We start from the raw sequence: 17979 nt of genomic DNA on the forward strand, positions 1-17979 counted from the left end.
TTAGTATGGTGGTTAACAGCAGTGGCTTCTAATCTGGTGAGCCGCGTTTGATTCCCCGCTGCGCCACATGCAGCCAGCTGGGTGACCTTGGGCCAGTCACAGCCTGTTAGAGCAGTTCTGTCAGGCCTCTCTAAGCCCCACCTTACTTACAGGGTGTCTGTGGTGGGGAGAGGAAAGGGAAGGCAATTGGAAGCCACTTTGAGACACCTTCAGGCAGTGAAAAGCAGGGTATAAAACCCAACTCGTCTTCTTTCCAGAAAGGGAAAATGACAGAGCTGACGATACAAGATAGGGCTGTAGATGACCTGGAGTTTGGAGCACCCTCCCCACAAGGAACGGCTGAAGAGTTCAGGACTTTTCACTTGGGAGTCGGGGGAGATTACAGAGGGACATGATAGAGGTTTATAAAATCATGCACGGGGTGGAGAAGGTTAACAAAGAGCAAATTTCCTCCCCCCTCTTCCGAGATACTAGAACTGGAGGGCCACCAGTGAAGTTGATGGACAGCAGATCGAGAATGGACCACAGGGACTCCTTCTCTACGTGAGCGATTAAAATGTGGAATCTGCTGCCAAAGGAGGCTGTGGGGGTCGCAGGCATAGATGGCTTGAAAAGGAGATTAGATTCGTGGAGGAGAGGTTGATCAGTAGCTACCAGCCAGGGTGATTGAGGGCAACCTTCCCATTCAAAGGCAGTCAACCTCTGAAACCCAGAACCAGGGGGCAGCATTAGGTGTCAGCCTCTATGCCCCATGATTGGCCCTCTGGAGCTGGGATTTGCAACCAGGGCCTTCCCATGGCCTTCCCCAGCACTGCTAGACCTCCGTGGCACTCCGTGGCTAGGCCTTCTCCGGTAGTTCTACAGGCCTAGACTCTTACTCCACAATCAAAAATCGTAAATGATTAGCTAGTTCCCCCATCCCACACCCACTACACTAAAGGGACATGTCACCACTTCCGAGGTTCCTTGAAGCCTGAAAAATATTTCAGGGGTTCCTCCATTGTCAAAAAAAGTCGAAAAAGGTGGATCTAGGGGAACAGGTTGGCCACTGGGTGAAGCAGGATGCTGGAGGAGAGGGACCGTTGGCATGAGCCAGCAGGATTTGGGTTCTTCATCATCCCAAATGCAGATTTAGGTCAGCTTGCGAAAATAACTGGGTAAGGTGTGCCTTGTATATTTTTACTTATTGTGAAGCCTCAATAGAGGACTCACAACTGACAATATTTGGGCGGGGGAAACTTTCTAGATCTAGGTGTCATTTGTCCACAAGGTGTATTCTAAGGTGTGCAAAATAGGCTTTCTTATACTGGCTCTCTGACAACTCTTCCTCTGGACATGGCTCAATAAAATCAGAATCCGGTAGCACCTTTAAGGCCAACACAGATTTATTCAGGGCGCGAGTTTTCGAGTGCAAGCACTCTTCGAAGAGTGCTTGCACTTGAAAGCTCACGCCCTGAATAAATCTTTGTTGGTCTTAAAGGTGCCACTGGACTCTGATTTTATTGTGCTACTTCAGACCAACACGGCTACCCATGTGAATCTGGACATAGCTGTTATTTGGCTCTAGCTGAAGTTGAGTCAACAGCGGCACAGCAAAAATACTCAACAGAACTGCTGTTTCTCAAGAAAGGGAGATGGAAGTTCCTGTGGAACGCCTACATCTTACCTGTCTCAGGTAGCAGTGAGGGAAGATTCTCCCAATCTCCAAAACAGTGGCCTCAAACCTAATAGTGATGACAGAGCAGAGATGCTAGGCCCCACAGAAAATGGCTTGTGAACATCTCAAGTATTTCACGTGCTCCCATCTGATGAATCTTCCTAATGGACTCTGGATCTCATGTGCAAGTCAGTTAATTAACATCTCTTCCCACTGCTGGTCACACATGTAAATACAGCTATGGCTGAAGGCATCAGCCTCCAATCTGCTGAGCGGGGAGAAGACAGCAGAATGCGCCGGGTGTGAATTAACATGAGAAGAGAACGGACACCCCAGCACAGTTTGGCCAACAGGCATCCAATTAGACATTCGTTTCCAGAATTCCTCCCACCAAAACAGCCACCAGCTAACCTTATCTAAGCCGGCCTGCCACCAAAATCGCTCCTGTGGGTTTCCCCCGAGCCGCTTCACTTGCTAAAAGGTAAAGGTAAAGGTATCCCCTGTGCAAGCACCGGGTCATGTCTGACCCTTGGGGTGACGCCCTCCAGCGTTTTCATGGCAGACTCAATACGGGGTGGTTTGCCAGTGCCTTCCCCAGTCATTACTGTTTACCCCCCAGCAAGCAAGCTGGGTACTCATTTGACCGACCTCGGAAGGATGGAAGGCTGAGTCAACCTGCTGGGATTGAACTCCCAGCCTCATGGGCAAAGCTTTCAGACAGCTGCCTTACCACTCTGCGCCACAAGAGGCTCTTTACTTGCTACACCATCGCAAAAACCCAAGAAGCTGCTCTAGAAGGTGAAAGCTGGCCCATGAGCAGAAAGAGAAAGGGGAAGGTCAGAGAACTGGCGCTAAAGGGGTGTGTGCGGGAGAGTGAGGAACATCAGAAAATTAGGCTGAAAGGGATATCATTGTTTTGCCCGCATTCCAAGGGGGAAAGATCGCTCACAGGTGGGCAATGGCAGGGGACCTCTGTTTGCCTCTGGCATTGGAAGCCTGGCAGGGTGGCCAAAAGTTGGCTGCAACCTGTTGGCTCTTTACTCACCCACAACTACAGCTGGACGACTAACAGGTGAAGCATTGAGACAGAGTCTCGAGACAGCACCTGAGGGGGGAGGTAGGTATGCCCATTTGACAGCACAGCCAGGGCCACACTCCTGCCTCACCTGGATTAGTCCCCGGGAGATGAATTTCTGCCAGGAAACTGGGGAGGGGCAGGGAAGGGGAAATCCCAAGCCCACTGTCTTGGGCAGGGGTAGTCAAACTGTGGCCCTCCAGATGTCCATGGACTACAATTCCCAGGAGCCCCTGCCAGCGAATGCTGGCAGGGGCTCCTGGGAATTGTAGTCCATGGACATCTGGTGGGCCACAGTTTGACTACCCCTGGTCTTGGGTAAGGCCGAAGGGGAAGTCTCTAATGTGGAGCTTGCCAAATAAACCCTGAAAGGACACCAAGAAGGGACAGAAGAGGGGAAGGGGGTGTAGCCTAGGAACCGAGGAGAAGTGAATGTAGCACCTTTGCTCTTGGGAAGATACCTGAGCAGCCTTTTTTGGGCAAAATTGCGCTTTAAGACTTCTTTTTCCGGAAAGGGGGGGGGGGGGTGGAGATTGTGGTCGCACACTTATCCCTGGCAGGAGAAGGCGAGCCTTTCGGAGCAGAGACAAGTCCCGTTTGCCAGACTCGGGGCAGGTGTGGTCGCCGAGCGCTCAGGTTAGAGGGGGGAGGAAGTGGGAGCGGCACCCCTAGAGACGCCTTGGTTGTGCACGGGGGGGCGGGGGGGAGAGTTAACCCACCTTGCACCAATTCCCCCTCCGGGCAGGCATCCCCACACACACTCAAGTTATCAACCCCGCTCCGCGACGCCGTCGCGTTCACACGTTACATTCGGGTCCACGCGTTACAGCCGCGTTCACACGTGACATCCCCCTCGAACGCGCGTCTACGGCCGGGTGGATCCCTCTCCCGCACGAAAAGACAAGGAGGAAATCGAAGGCGGGCAAGCAAAAGCAGTATCCGCCGCAGGTAGACACGCGTCGCGCCTTGCCCTCCTCTCCACGACCCGCGCCAGCCCGGGCCCGAGAGACGGCGACGGCGGCGGCGGCGGCGGCGGGGATCCCTCCTTGCCTCTCTCCCGCCCCCTCGGCCCGCTGCCTCCGGGCGGCTCTTACCTGCCGCTCTCGGCCTCCTTCCCCTCGGCCAGCCGCGCAGGAGCTCCGGCCAGCCCCGACCCGCGCAGGCAGGACGCAGCAGCAGCAGCAGCAGCCGCGCCGAAGAGGAGCCCCGAAGCGCCCGCGCCGCCTTCCCCGACCAAGCGCCCGCCTCTCCCTCTGCCGCTACCGCTGCCGCGGACCGCCGCTCCCCCTGCTGGCCGCGCGGGGCTCTGCGGACCGAAAGAAGAAAGGCGGCGGCGGAGAGGGAGGCAGGCGAAGAGCTTCCTTCACACGTGCGCCTGGGAGAGGCTCTTCGGTTGCCACCTCTGGGCTGGAAAACACTCCCGCCCTGCTCAAGGCAGGATCAGCCTCAAGCATCCAGGAGAAGGGTCTGTCCAGCTGTCGCTTGAAGGCAGACCAGTCCACAGCTGAACTACACTGCATTTTTTTTCTCCCAGATAGCTAACACGTGTAGTTTAAAGCCATGACTGTGGGTCCCCTCCTCTGCTGCCAACAGGAACCGTTCCCTGCCCTCTAAGTCAGGGGTAGTCAACCTGTGGTCCTCCAGATGTCCATGGACTACAATTCCCACGAGCCCCTGCCAGCAAACGCTGGCAGGGGCTCATGGGAATTGAAGTCCATGAACATCTGGAGGACCACAGGTTGACTACCCCTGCTCTAAGTGACAACCTTTCAGATGCTTAAGGAGAGCCATCCTGTCCCCTCTCAACCTCCTTTTCTCCCGGCTGAACACTGCCACATCCCCCAGACTGTCCTCAGAGGGTGTACAGCGGGACCATGATATCCTGCGATTTCAACATGATGCCAAGATTGTATTTGCCTTGTTTACTGCCGCATCACCCTGCCTGCTCATATTTAACTTGCAGTCCACAAGGACCCCAAGTTCTCGTTCGCTCCCACAGCTACCCAGATATATATCTCCCATCCAATATGCATGCTTCTCTTTTTTGTGACCCAGATGTCAAGCTCTGGGTGAGATTCCCCCAGACATGGAGGAGGATGAAGGTCCAAGAAAGATTCAGGTGGGTAGCCATGTTGGACTGAAGTAGCACAACAAAATGTGAGCCCAAGGGCACCTTTAAGACCAACAAATTTTTATTCGAGGCGTGAGCCTTCCTCAGACTGTGGAACCATAATCATAAGAGGACAGATATAAGGAGAGAGTAAATTAGTAGTAAACGGCGTCACACCAAACATGCAGCATGATAATGAAGATTGGATAGGTCCTTGCTAGAATAACAAAATCTGTCCTTTGGGTTCTGTTGTCATTCACAAAAACATTGGGGCAATAAAAATGTTAAGGTTAGTGATTAATGACAGACGCATTCCCAGTTCTGGAAAGAAGTAATTAAAAGAGGCCTTTTGCTAGTCCCATCCGAGAGGTAATGGCGTTCGATGCGGCGGCTGTGTGTGTGTGGGGGGGTGCATTTACACCCCTTCCTTACCTTCCCCATTTTATTCTCACAACCACCCTGTGAGGGAGGTTAAGCTGAGAGCATGCGATTGGCCCAAGGTCACTTCCATGGCAAAATGGGGATTCTTGTATAGGAATATGCCGTCAAATGCGTAGAACTGCTTTTTCTCCAAATGATTTTTCCCGCAGCTTGGTAATTCCATTCTTTCTAAAGACCTTGATATACAGCGCTGTAAAGTTATCATGTACTTGATGACTGCAGCGATTAAAAACAAATCGAAAACAATAGATTGCCTTCTCCTGATGGCGGGAGAAAAGGGGGAAGAAGCGAGCGGCGAGACCATAATGTAGATTCAATGTGACAGAAGCCCAATCAAATCCCTAGAAACAGGCACAGCCCCCCCCCCCCCCCGGTTGCTGGTTTCTTTGCAAGGGGGAACTGTTTTTCAATCTACTCCTCTGGATTTACAACTGCGTCGCTGGCTGAGCCGGTTCGGCGAGAACCCCGATGCTTCCTAATGAAAAATTCTCTTTCAACTAACCCGATTCTCTTGAAGAATTGGGGGAAGGTGGGATATCTGACAGCCGATTTCTTGTAGATATGCTGTTTTTGTGCATTCTAGCCAGGCCTACATGCGCCGTTTCGTTGTGGCTGGGTAGATGCGATCGGTATAATGCAGTGACAATTTTATTGCCCCCAGAACCCTATATAATTCTTCAGCAAAGAAGAGAAAGAAGAATTGGTTTTTATATTCCACTTTTCACTACCCGGAGGAGTCTCAAAGAGGCATACAATCGCCTTTCTCTTCCTCTCCCCACAACAGACACCCTGTGAGGTAGGTGGGGCTGAGAGAGCTCTGACAGAACTGCTCTGTGAGGACAGCCCTAAAGAACTGTGATTACCCCAAGGTCACCCAGCTGGCTGCTTGTGGAGGAAGACAGTGGAATCAAACCCAGCTCCAGGTTAGAGGATGCTGCTCCTAACCACTACACCGTGCTGCCTCTTTGGAGGAATCTTCTTAGAAGTATCTGATCAGATAAGAGGCCAAAAGTATGGTTGCCAATTCCTGGGTGGGAAATTCCTGGATATTTGGGGGAGGAGTCTGGGGAGGATATAGAGTCACCAGCCTCCCACAGTTACAATTGATCTCCAAACTGCAATGCTGGTTCTCAATAAAGGTAAAGGTATCCCCTGTGCAAGCACCGGGTCATGTTTGACCCTTGGGGTGACGCCCTCCAGCGTTTTCATGGCAGACTCAATACGGGGTGGTTTGCCAGTGCCTTCCCCAGTCATTACCATTTACCCCCCAGCAAGCTGGGTCCTCATTTTACCGACCTCGGAAGGATGGAGGGCTGAGTCAACCTTGAGTCGGCTGCTGGGATCGAACTCCCAGCCTCACGGGCAGAGCTTTCAGACTGCATGTCTGCTGCCTTACCACTCTGCGCCACAAGAGGCTCTGCACCACAAGAGGTTCTCAATATCAGATACAATATCACAGGGTCCACATTTCAGTGCAGGCTTTCATTCCAGCAGAACTGCTCTTGGCGATCTGAAGAATAATTGTAATTCCAGGAGGTCTCCAGGCCCCATCTGCTTTTAGAAGCCCGATCCTGTCAGATCTCGGAAGGTAAACAGGGCTCACCCTGGCTAGTATTTGGTTGGGAGACCTCCAGGGATTTGGGTGGTATTTCCTCCAAGGAACACTAGGGGGCATGCTACAGAGACAAGCAGTGGCTAACCACATCCGAATGTCCCTTGCCTGGCCGCCGGACAACCCTGGGATCGCCTGCCCATACTATGTACACACCAGTGTGGTGCCATTGCTAAGAACGGCAGCCTCTGATCTGGAGAGCTGGGTTCGATTCCCCGCTCCTCCTCCACAGGCAGCCAGCTGCGTGACCTTTGGCTAGTCACAGTTTCCTTAGGGCTGTTCCCCCAGAGCAGTTCTGCCCGAGCTCTCTCATCCCCACCTATCTCACTGGGTGTTTGTTGCGGCAAGAGGAAGGGAAGGGTGTTTGTAAACCGCTTCGTGCAGTGAAAAGCGGGGAATTAAAAAAAAAAAAAAACAGCTCTCCTCATAAATAACCAGTAAACTGAGAAAAGTTCATTGCAGACAAAAACGTAACTACCGTAAAGTTTCTGTGGGGGAAAAACATGAAAGGATCACTGATTCACTTGCACAGCTGTGCAAAGAGCATTGCTCAGGACATCAAATTCTTGCCTTTTGCTCCTCTTGACGTTTCAGGAGAGGGAGCAGCTGCTTTTTAAAATTCTCCTTCGTACCTGGCAGAGAGCTGAACCACTTGCTGACCTTATAACCACACCATTCATCACCTTTCTTCTACCAGACATCTGGACATTCTCCATCCCTACGGTCGTTAATCCGGGCCTTGTGTCCCTTTTGTATAATTTACTAGTGGTTTGTCTTTGAAAGGCCTAGTCTCTGAGGCCCAATTTAAGTCTGATGCCCCACAGCAAATGCACTTTTCGGGGAAAGGAGGGGGGGAATTCTGCACCGAGAAGGCCGTAAAGAACAAATGTAGAGTCCTGTGGCACCTTTAAGACCAGCACATTTTTATTCAAGGTATGAGTTTTTGTGGGCACTGTCATGGAGAAGGCCGTAAAGATAGCACAGATTGGGGCTGCCACCATAGGTGACTCGGGAGTCAGTCCCCTAGGCTAAAGTGGGGTTTACTTCTGAGTAAGCCCAGAGAGGCCGGTCTGTAAGAGTCAAAACCCAGGGAGCTGGATGCAGGTGGGAAGGAACAATGTGGAAACAGTCAGCTTGTTTTGAAATGCAGCAGAGAAAATGACAGAGCGTTGCTGGCGTCATGTGAAATCATCAAGAGTGTTTTGCTGCCAAGGTCGAAACAGCTTTCAAAAATCCTTGGACTCCTGAGGACTTGACTTTTCTTTAAAAGGATACATAATGTTTGCTTAGATTAGAGATGATGCTATGTTATCCTCTTTTTTTAACTGGGGTGGGGGAGAGGAGTCAGTGATTGGGCTTTTAAAAAATGTACTCTTATCGCTGACTAACTTGACCTTATGGGGCCGTCATTTCGGTAGAAGGGGCGAAAAGGATACTTTTTTTGGAGCGGTGATAATACTTCTTGTGGTCCAGGAAGAGTATGCTTGGACACTTCCAAGGTTAAACTGCAAATAAACCCCAAACAAACCCAGACTGCATTGTGATTTTTTTTTAATTCCACATAATAATTATAATATGAATACAGACCTTTTGTTTTGAATAACAAAACCCTTTTGTTTGCCTACCTGGTGAATAAATTACAATCTCTCTCTCTCTCTCTCTCTCTCTCTCTCTCTTAATGTTTTTATCTCACTTTTTCTGCCAAGAGTTTCGGAAGCCATAAATAGTCTATACATGTTGTCAACTGGCCTAGACGGAAGTAGAAGAGGAGGAGTTGGTTTTTATACTCCACTTTTCACTACCCAAAGGAGTCTTGAAGCGGTTTACAATTGTTTTCCCTTCTTCTCCCCACAACAGACACTCTGTGAGGTAGGTGAGGGTGAGAGAGCTCAGAGAGAACTGCTCTGTGAGAACAATTAAGAGAACTGTGACTGGCACAAGGTCATCCAGCTGGCTGCATGTGGGGAGGAGGAGGGAATCAAACCAGGTTTTCCAGACTAGAGGCTGCTACTCTTAACCCCTGCACTAAGCAGCCTCTTCAAGACTTTGTTGATATTACAGATGTCCCTTAAAGGTGTGCCACTGTCCCTTCTATAAAGGTTAAATTGGGTGTCATTTACCAGGTGAGGTCATTTACCTCCCTGCCATGAAAAGCTTCAATTCTCAATTTCCACTTTTATCTTCAACCCATGTGTTTGGACCAGAGGTAGTCAAACTGCGGCCCTCCAGATGTCCATGGACTACAATTCCCATGAGCCCCTGCCAGCGAATGCATTCTGTAGGGCCACAGTTTGACTACCCCTGGTTTGGACCATAAGGTGAGTTGCAGAGCCCTACTTGCCGGCCAAAAGCCCTCTCTGGAGCAGAAGTCCCCAAACTTTTTGACCCTACAGGCACCTTTGGAATTCTGACACAGCAAGGTGGCCACAGACATAAAATGGCTGCCACAGGGGTCAGAACCAGCCAATCCTCTAGAAGAGTGGAGGAAAATATGGACAAAAGGTTTGAACTTTACTAGAAGTTATTAAAGAGAGTTATTATATTTTTGCTGGTATATGACGCCCTTTAAATTATCCAAAATACATAAATGAATCTGACAGATGATGGAAATGTGGAGAAGAAAGAGGAACTTTATATCATATATGGTGGACATGCAAAAAAGAAAAGGAGCTTTGGCAGAATTCTTATTATTTATTATTTAAAGAAGATACATGTTGATATCTTAGATATTCTTAAATATATTGTGTTATTGAAACCAGAATCTTATATTCTGGGTTTTCCAGGTAAAATAATTGGAGAAATATTTAGGTATTTGTCTACAGCTGCAAGGATTGTTTGGACAAAAACAGGAAATTTATGGAGATTTTGGTATATTGGTATTTACGCAAGAGGACCATAAAAACGGTTAGGGATTCTTCAGTGTTAACAGTTGGAAGTACTTTTTAAATTTACTCTTTCTGCTAATGTATGATTTCTGTGATAAGTTGAAATAAACATAATCGATTCAGAGAAGAAAAGGAGTCAGAACCAGCCACAAAATGGCCGCCATAGGAGTCAGAACTCACCACAAAATGGTGGCTGTTGCTTATGTCCACCACACAGTGCAGATTCTTAAACCGTGGTGGTAGCTGTTGCCAAGACAATGTTTTTCTTATTTTTAAAAATCTGCTCAGCCAAAAAAACAGGACAAACAGTACGACTTCCATGAAAATCTCATCACCGCTGAATCCTTCTAGCAGTGCCTCCAGCTCCTTTAAATGTCTTCTTGCCTCCATTGTGAGCCCATGACGTTCAAATTCTCATGACACTAAGATCATGGGAAAAGCTGAAACTATTTGTTTTCCTGAAAATACATCCCAAAAAAACATTGGCAACAACAAACAGCGCCCTCGGTTACTGCAAAGGGACAGTCTCTGGAGATGTTCTGGAGCTCTTTCACCATGGCTTATCTCCTGAAGACAATTTGGGCTATTAAGGATCATCCCTCAGCCAAACTTCAGGGTAAGTGCGGAAACATTCTTTCCATTACCAAAAATATTCTACTTCAACTTTGGCATTTGGAAAGAGGCTTCTAAATCCAGAGCATACACTGCTCCTAAACCCGGCAAGGGCAACACTGTACAGAAACACTTCACTTTTCTTTTCTTATGTTTTTAACCAAACAAACCATCCGTTGGGCATACAGAAGGATCAGAGAGAGCATGGCCAGTTTGGAATCACTGGCTCCTTTTACATTACTGTCCAAAGCCAGATGTTATCCGTTCTTGGTCCGGTTCCAAGTAAAGCAATACAGAGATGGAGGTTTCATACAGCAAATTTCATTCCGCTGGCCATTTAAAAAAGCACTGCACTACCCTCCCCCCACCCCCGCTTCATAATCTGCCTTAAACTGTCTTCTTTAACTTTCTAAGTTCAGCGCTATAGCAGCACCTCTGAGATCCACTGAGAAGTGCTTAATTGGTCTAGCGCTATAGCGCTCAACTTAGAGGAAAAGTTGTTTTTTTATATCCCGATTTTCACTACCTGAAGGTGTCTTAAAGCGGTTTATAATCACCTTCCCTTCCTCTCCCCACAACAGACACCCTGTGAGGTAGGTGGGGCCGAGAGACCTCCAACACTGCTCTGGGAGAACAACTCTAACAGGCCTGTGATGAGCCCAATGTCAAACACAGCTCTCCAGATTAGAGGCTGCCACTTTTAATCATTATACCAAGCTGGGTCTCCTTAGCATGCTACACCCCCCCTGAATAAAAGGGGTGCAGAGAAAAGGGGTGGCTGTGGATAGCGCTGCAGAGTGCCGACGTTTTAAACAGCATCCTCCACTATGCAGAAGGGCAAGGAAGAGGTGAGAATGGAAGAGATAATAATGCACATGTCTAGCCACAAAGATCCCATTGGTTGCCAAACATCAGCTGTGACTTGCCAGCAGAAGACAAGTTGGTAAAGATCGCAGGATAAAAGAATGTTGACATTGTTTTTTTCCAAAACGAGGCTTGTAAAGAGCTTTTGAAGGGTGCTTATGCTTTTGATATGTTACTACACATGTGCTCTTATGAAGACCCCTGAAGAAGACTAGTTAGCTGGCATGTGGGTTACATGATTTTTTAAATTGCCATTATTTTCTTTATTTAGTCTGCATGACATTTTGCATTTTAAACTGTCTGTCTGTCTATCTATCATGTATTTAATAAAGCAGAATTGTTTTGCTAGGATTACATAAATCCGTGTAACCGATTTGATCTGTTCTTCAACATGCTTTGAGGGCTTTATAGTTTAGGATGTGAGTTGTAGGTTTATCCCCCCCCCCATATACATACATGCACACACACAGAGTCTTCTTGGCTCCGAGCCACTTGGGTCCCCATGGAAGGGGAAAGTGGGACATTAATCAAGTAAATAAAAATTAAGTGTATCCAGCTCTTGCAGTCACTTGGCAATTGCAGGCCATTTAGGATTAGGGGGGAAATCTCAGCATTCATTCCCAGATTCTTTTGAAGGGTTGGGGAGACATGACAAAAATTACAAAATTATTCCTGGAAAAGGGAAGCTAGAGGGAGTGGGGAAGTAGAATCATAGAATGAGTTGGACGGGACCTCCTGGGTCATCTAGTCCAACCCTCTATGCAGGACACTCAGAACCCTGTCACTCATCCACTGCAACCAGCCACCCCCTTGAGCCTTCACAGAATCAGCCTCTCCGTCAGATGGCTATCCAGCCTCTTTTTTAAAATCTCCAAAGATGGAGAACCCTCCACCTCCTGAGGAAGCCTGTTCCACTGTACTTTCCCCCTTTGTCACAATACAAGAACACATGGGCACTCAATGAAATTAATAAGCAGTAAGCTAAGAACAGATAAAAGGAAGTACTTCTTTACCCAAAGTGTTATTAACATGTGGAATTCACTGCTGCAGGAAGTGCTGGTAGCTATAAGCATAGACAGCTTCAGCATATAGATCAGATGAACATGAAGAAGAAGAAGAAGAAGAAGAAGAAGAAGAAGAAGAAGAAGAAGAAGAAGAAGAAGAAGGAGTCTCATAGCGGCTTACAGTCATCTTCCCATTCCTCTCCCTACAACAGACACCCTGTGAGGGAGGGGAGGCTGAGAGAGCCCTGATATTACTGCTCGGTCAGAACAGTTTTATCAGTGTCGTGGCGAGCCCAAGGTCACCCAGCTGGTTGCATGTGGGGGAGGGCAGAATCGAACCTGGCATGCCAGATTAGAAGTCCGCACTCCTAACCACTACACCAAACCGGCTCTCTCTCTATATATAAACTATATATAAACTAGAGATCTGCCAGTGGCTATTGTCCACAAGGTATAGAGTGCTCTATCTAAGGCAGTAATGCTCTTATGGACACTTCATGACAATATGCAAATAACGGCTTGAAGGCTAGCCAATCATTGCCTGACTTGAGACTCTAATAATGGACCAATCCGTGGGCTCCGTTAAGGGCCAATCGGGTTCCTTGGAGGGCTGCCCGAATTGTATTTAAGTTCCATGAGTTCTGGTGTTTGTCGTTTGGAGTTGTTGTTGGATTAAATAAAGAGCTGTTTGTTTTCGAAGAACTTTGGAATCTGCGTCTACCAAACCTGCAGACTTAACAGACTTAACAGATGCTCTGTGTTCTTGGTGGTTGGGGGGCAACAGTGGGGGGGCTTCTGGAGTTCTACTCCCACTGGTGGACCTTCTGACACCACCTGCATTTGGGCCACTGTATGACAGTCCCTTGGACTGCAAGGCGAACAAACCGGTCAGTCCTAGAGGAGATCAACCCTGACTGCTCCTTAGAAGGCCAGAGCCTGAAGATGAAACTCAAATACTTTGGCCACCTCATGAGAAGGAAGGACTCCCTGGAGAAGAGCCTAATGCTGGGAGCGATCGAGGGCAAAAGAAGAAGGGGACGACAGAGAATGAGGCGGCTGGATGGAGTCACTGAAGCAGTAGGTGCAAACTTAAATGGACTCCGGGGAATGGTAGAGGACAGGAAGGCCTGGAGGATCATTGTCCATGGGGTTGCGATGGGTCGGACACGACTTCGCACATAACAACAACATGACACAGTTGGACTGGATGGGCCATTGGCCTGATCCAACATGGCTTCTCTTACGTTCTTATTCAATGGTGTGGAAATTCGCTTTCCGGGTCTTTCTTTTTCTGGCCCCGAGCTCATCTCTGCAAGCCGTAGTCCTGGTGTCAGCTGGCTTGGCGTCTGTATCGCAGTGCGCTGGTCCAAAATCAGCGCTGTTCCCAGCGAGAGCGCAAAACTTGCAAAACAAGCTCGGCTCAGCGGGAGTCCTTGCAAACACACTGACATTAGTATTACAGAGAACCAAAGACCGGAGCCAGGGGCAAGCAGCCAGCAGTTTCCAATGAGACGCAGATTTCACGAAGGCGTTCTCCTTCCCTTGTTGCGGGTAAGAGCAGGCGAGGTGCTTTCAAGCCCTGGAAAATCTGTTTTGTGTATGATAAACAGGTGTTGGTGGGAATCTCTTTTGAACCATTTGATTTCTCGATAACGTTACTCGCTACGGGTCACTTGAATCATTCCTCCAAATGGTGTGTTCGAGACAAATGAGTAAGCCAAGAACTGACCAATATATCCAAGCAGCTGCAGGCCTTTGGGAAGGAGCCAATAAACATGGGCTTTTCCCTGGAGAAGAAAGAAAAGGGGGAGGGGAACTCCTTTGTTGAACTAAACGTAATGTGGAAACTTCTGAAAGATGGCCGCTGTCTCCAAAACGAAAAGTGATCTGTAGATATATATCCAGTAGGGTTGACAGCCCCTGGAGATTGGCGGTATGTGTGTGGGGGGAAGAGTCTGAGAAGTGTGGGGCTTGGGGCGAGGAGGGACTTCAATGTGGCATAATGCCACAGGCTACCTTCCAAAGTGGTCATTTGCTATCCTATTGAACAGATCTCTTGTCGCCTGAAGATCCGTTGTAATAGCGGGAGATCTCCAGGCACCACCTGAAGATTGGCATCCAGGGGTGTTACCAGGAGCAAACAGAGGCATAGGCCAGCAGCGACATCATCATGTTGCCGTCAATGTGGGGGCACTCTACTCAAAACTGTGGTAGAAGTTATTTTCCCCCATAGAGTTCTTGCCTCAAGACCAGAGTGCCCCTTGAGTCTCTAATAACGTGATGACATCACTTGCTGTGTGCCGGAAGTGACATCACTGCATGGCCAGCAAACCCAGGCGTAGAGATGCCAATCCCTCATCTCCAGAGATCAGTTCCCATGGAGAAAATACCTGCTTTGAAGGGTGAACTCCAGAGCATTATACTCCACTGAGGTCCCTCCCTGACCCGGGTCCACCCACAAAGTCTCCAGGTATTCCCAGCCCAGAGCTGGCAACTCTGTCCATCCCCCAAATCTCCTGATATTTCCCAGACCAAAGCTGGCAACCCTAAATTTGCAACACTGCTACAGATGGGCCAAACAAACACGTCTAGGATTTGGATCATGTACAACCAAAGCGGTCCTCATGTACAACCAAAGCGTTCCTCAGACCTCCAATGTCACAGCCTAATCCTGAATTCACCAGGCCAGATCCAGGTTGGGAAACTCTAGAGATTTGGGGAAGGAGCCTGGGGAGAACAGGGGCCTCAGTGGGGCACAATGTCATAGAGCTCCCCCCCCTCCAAAATGGCCATTTCCTCCAGGGGAACTGACCTCTGTAACCTGGAGATGAGGGGGATCCCCAGATTTTTAATGATCTATTATAATACATGCTATATAATTATATAACTATGCTATTAACATTATTTTTAGCAAATCTTTTTCTCAGAGCTTATGGGAAGGGGGGGGGGAGATGCCAAGTTCCCACGGCCGATTAATTTCTCAGTTCTGTTTTGCTAATTATACCCCTCCCGTTCCTTCTCCCGCCCACGCAGGACCTCTAGCCCGACAGGGGGTATGGGGAGAATAATGACTATTCCAGTCCAGTTTTTCTGCATTTATACTAACAACCGTGCTCTCAAGTTTTCTTTCCTTGCTTTCCTAAAGTCGGTAAGCAGTTGACCTCATATTTAATAAAGTGTGTTTGTTGCAGACAAATGGAAACTCGTTCTACATTCTCCCACTCTCCTTGAGTATCCAGATGACTGGAGACTGATAGGAAACAAAGGACGACAAAAACCGGTACATTCAATAAATGCCACACTGTATCGGCGCAGATGCGTGATCCCACCCACCCCAGCAAAACACCTTTGGGGCTTTTATGGAAATTCCCTAGATGTTTCCTCTAGAACAAGTGAAATTTTGCTCCGTGGTTTGCCACCAATGTTCACTCTAGGCCGGGGATTCCTTACTAGGGGTATGTGGACCCCAAGGGGTCTTTTCCCATGCTTTAATGGACTCAACCATGTTAGGGAAACAGCCACTTCTGTCAACCCCCCTCCCCCTGAGCACAAGTGAGTTTGCTCCTGGTTTCTATGCTTGGGAGGGGGTGGAGCCTGCGGCCTACTCTCGCTTTATACCGCCACCCATCTCTCCTCCTTGAGCCTGCCTGTTAACACAGCCAGTGATGTCACTTCTGGTGACGTGTCACTTCCGGGGGGCATGGCCTGTTTTTGATACATGCATTACATGCATTACGTCATTTGATACATGCAAATGACGGCTTGACAGCCATCAAGGCTGTCACTGCCAAGGACTACAATGATGGAGCAATCTGAAGTCCCTGTGAAGAGCCAATCAGGTTCCTCCATTAAGGGCCAATCAGAGCCGTCGGTGGGGTGCCTGAATTGTATATAAGTTCATGTGTGTGTGCACAGGTTCCCTGTTTGGTGTTTGGAGTTGGAGTTTGACTAAATAAAACACTGTTGTTTTCAAAAAACTGTTGAGAAACCCCTGAAACATTCTTCAGGCTTCAAGGTGTGGCTCGACTGTGCGGAATAAGATAGCTGTGGACATGCCCACTCAGGGCTCCTTGACTTCCCACCCTCTCTAGGCCTGTCATGGGCCATTTGGGGGGCAGCGAACATATGGTCACATCACCTGATGAATGTTTAACAGATTTTTAAAAATAGGTTTTAAAAATTAATTAACTCCCACCCATTCGGGAAACTCTTCCAGGGCTGTCAAGAAACTCCAGGGTTTCACAAAACTCTGAGAAAGGTTGGCCTAGAGGGTGACTGGATGCTGGGTCTGTTCCTAATAGAAACCATGTCATGGAAGCACCTTTGCCACCATTTCAGCAGGAAAACATTGGCTGACCCAGCTTTCTTTGATGTGCCTCCGCTCGGCCTGCTCTTGGAACCAAGAATAGAATACAGATAAGGCTCTCCCTTTCATCCCTGGCTCATGTAACAGCCTTTGAATTGTCAGACGGTTCCCGCTTCTTGTCAAACACCTTGACACTCCGTAGGGGACGGGGTCGGCAGCTGAACCTCACGCATCAGAAAGAGGGAAATGGGGAGGGGGTCATGGGAAGCCACAGTATTCTTGAAAGGGTAATAAGCGAACGTGAGAGCCATATTCTAGCAAAGAAAGTCTTCATGTCCATCTCTAGACATCCCTTTATTTATCACGTGGCAGAGTTACATGCAGGAAGCTGTTCTGCCAGGGGTTGAGGTCAGGGATATCACCTCGAAGAATGCCGGCCTCCAGGGAGCCAGCGTGATGTAGCGGTTAAGAGCGGCGGCTTCTAATCTGGCGAGCCGGGTTTGATTCCCCTGGCTCCTACACATGCAGCCAGCTGGGTGACCTTGGGCTGGTCACAGCCCTGATAGTGCAGTTCTCACAGAGAAGTCCTGCTAAAGCTCTCTCAGCCTCACCTCCCTCACAGGGTGTCTGTTGTGGGGAGAGGAAAGGGAAGGCGACTGTAAGCCCCTTTGAGACTCCTTCGGGGAGAGAAAAGCAGCATATAAGAACCAACCCTTCTTCTTCTTCAGTAATATCAGGGCTCTCTCAGCCTCACCCACCTCACAGGATGTCTGTTGTGGGGAGAGGAAGGGAAGGTAGAGAAAAAACAGCTTCTTCTTCTCCCTGCCACAGACTCCCCAGCTTATCCTCAGCCTCCAGTAACATTTTAAGAGTTAGTTTTAAATAAAACTTTGCATTGTATATAATTATGTAACTTTAAACCAGCCCTTCAGTGACGGCTCTTTAACCGAGTGACGTTTGCCTCATGAAATTCCCATCCCTGTATAGCTTTCCACATAATCGGGTCAGTGATGGACCACATCCGGCCTAAGCCTGGCCTTCACGGGGGAGCATCAGAGCCAAAGTCCAAACGTAGAAGTGCATGCAGGAGGGGAAGCAAACATTTCTGGACGCAATCAAACATGGCCTCCCTGTGGCGAATTACCTCTGTTCTGGCCCAGCCATCGCCACAACAGAGCATGGAATCATAGAACCATAGAGCCGGAAGGGGCCATACAGGCCATCTAGTCCAACCCCCTGCTCAATGCAGGATCAGCCCAAAGGACTTCAGGTTCAGAGATGCACCCCACCTCAAAGTGGTGTGGGGATTCACAGTTCACAATGCAGGGTCCCCCCCCCCCCGGTTTGTTGACTGAGGACCAGGAAGATCTGTCTCCGAGCGGCCATTTTGGCCTCACGGCGACATTTCCATGG

General features: G+C 48.9%; 1 protein-coding gene across 4 annotated transcripts in view; it reads right to left on the bottom strand.

Annotated features, from left to right (window-relative positions):
* The window catches only part of EPS8 (EGFR pathway substrate 8, signaling adaptor), a 172542-nt gene that overhangs the window by 150801 nt on the left and 3762 nt on the right, over positions 1-17979 (bottom strand). For 3 of the 4 annotated variants that reach the window (XM_077340714.1, XM_077340715.1, XM_077340710.1), the window contains exon 1: positions 3827-3982. The exons of the other annotated variant lie outside the window; for it this stretch is intronic. The gene's annotated coding sequence lies outside the window, so the exon portion shown is untranslated. Of the gene's footprint in view, positions 1-3826; positions 3983-17979 lie in introns of those variants that run through there. 4 annotated transcript variants of the gene reach the window in all.

The sequence above is a fragment of the Paroedura picta genome, chromosome 5, assembly GCF_049243985.1.
Source record: "Paroedura picta isolate Pp20150507F chromosome 5, Ppicta_v3.0, whole genome shotgun sequence".
NCBI lineage: Eukaryota > Metazoa > Chordata > Lepidosauria > Squamata > Gekkonidae > Paroedura > Paroedura picta.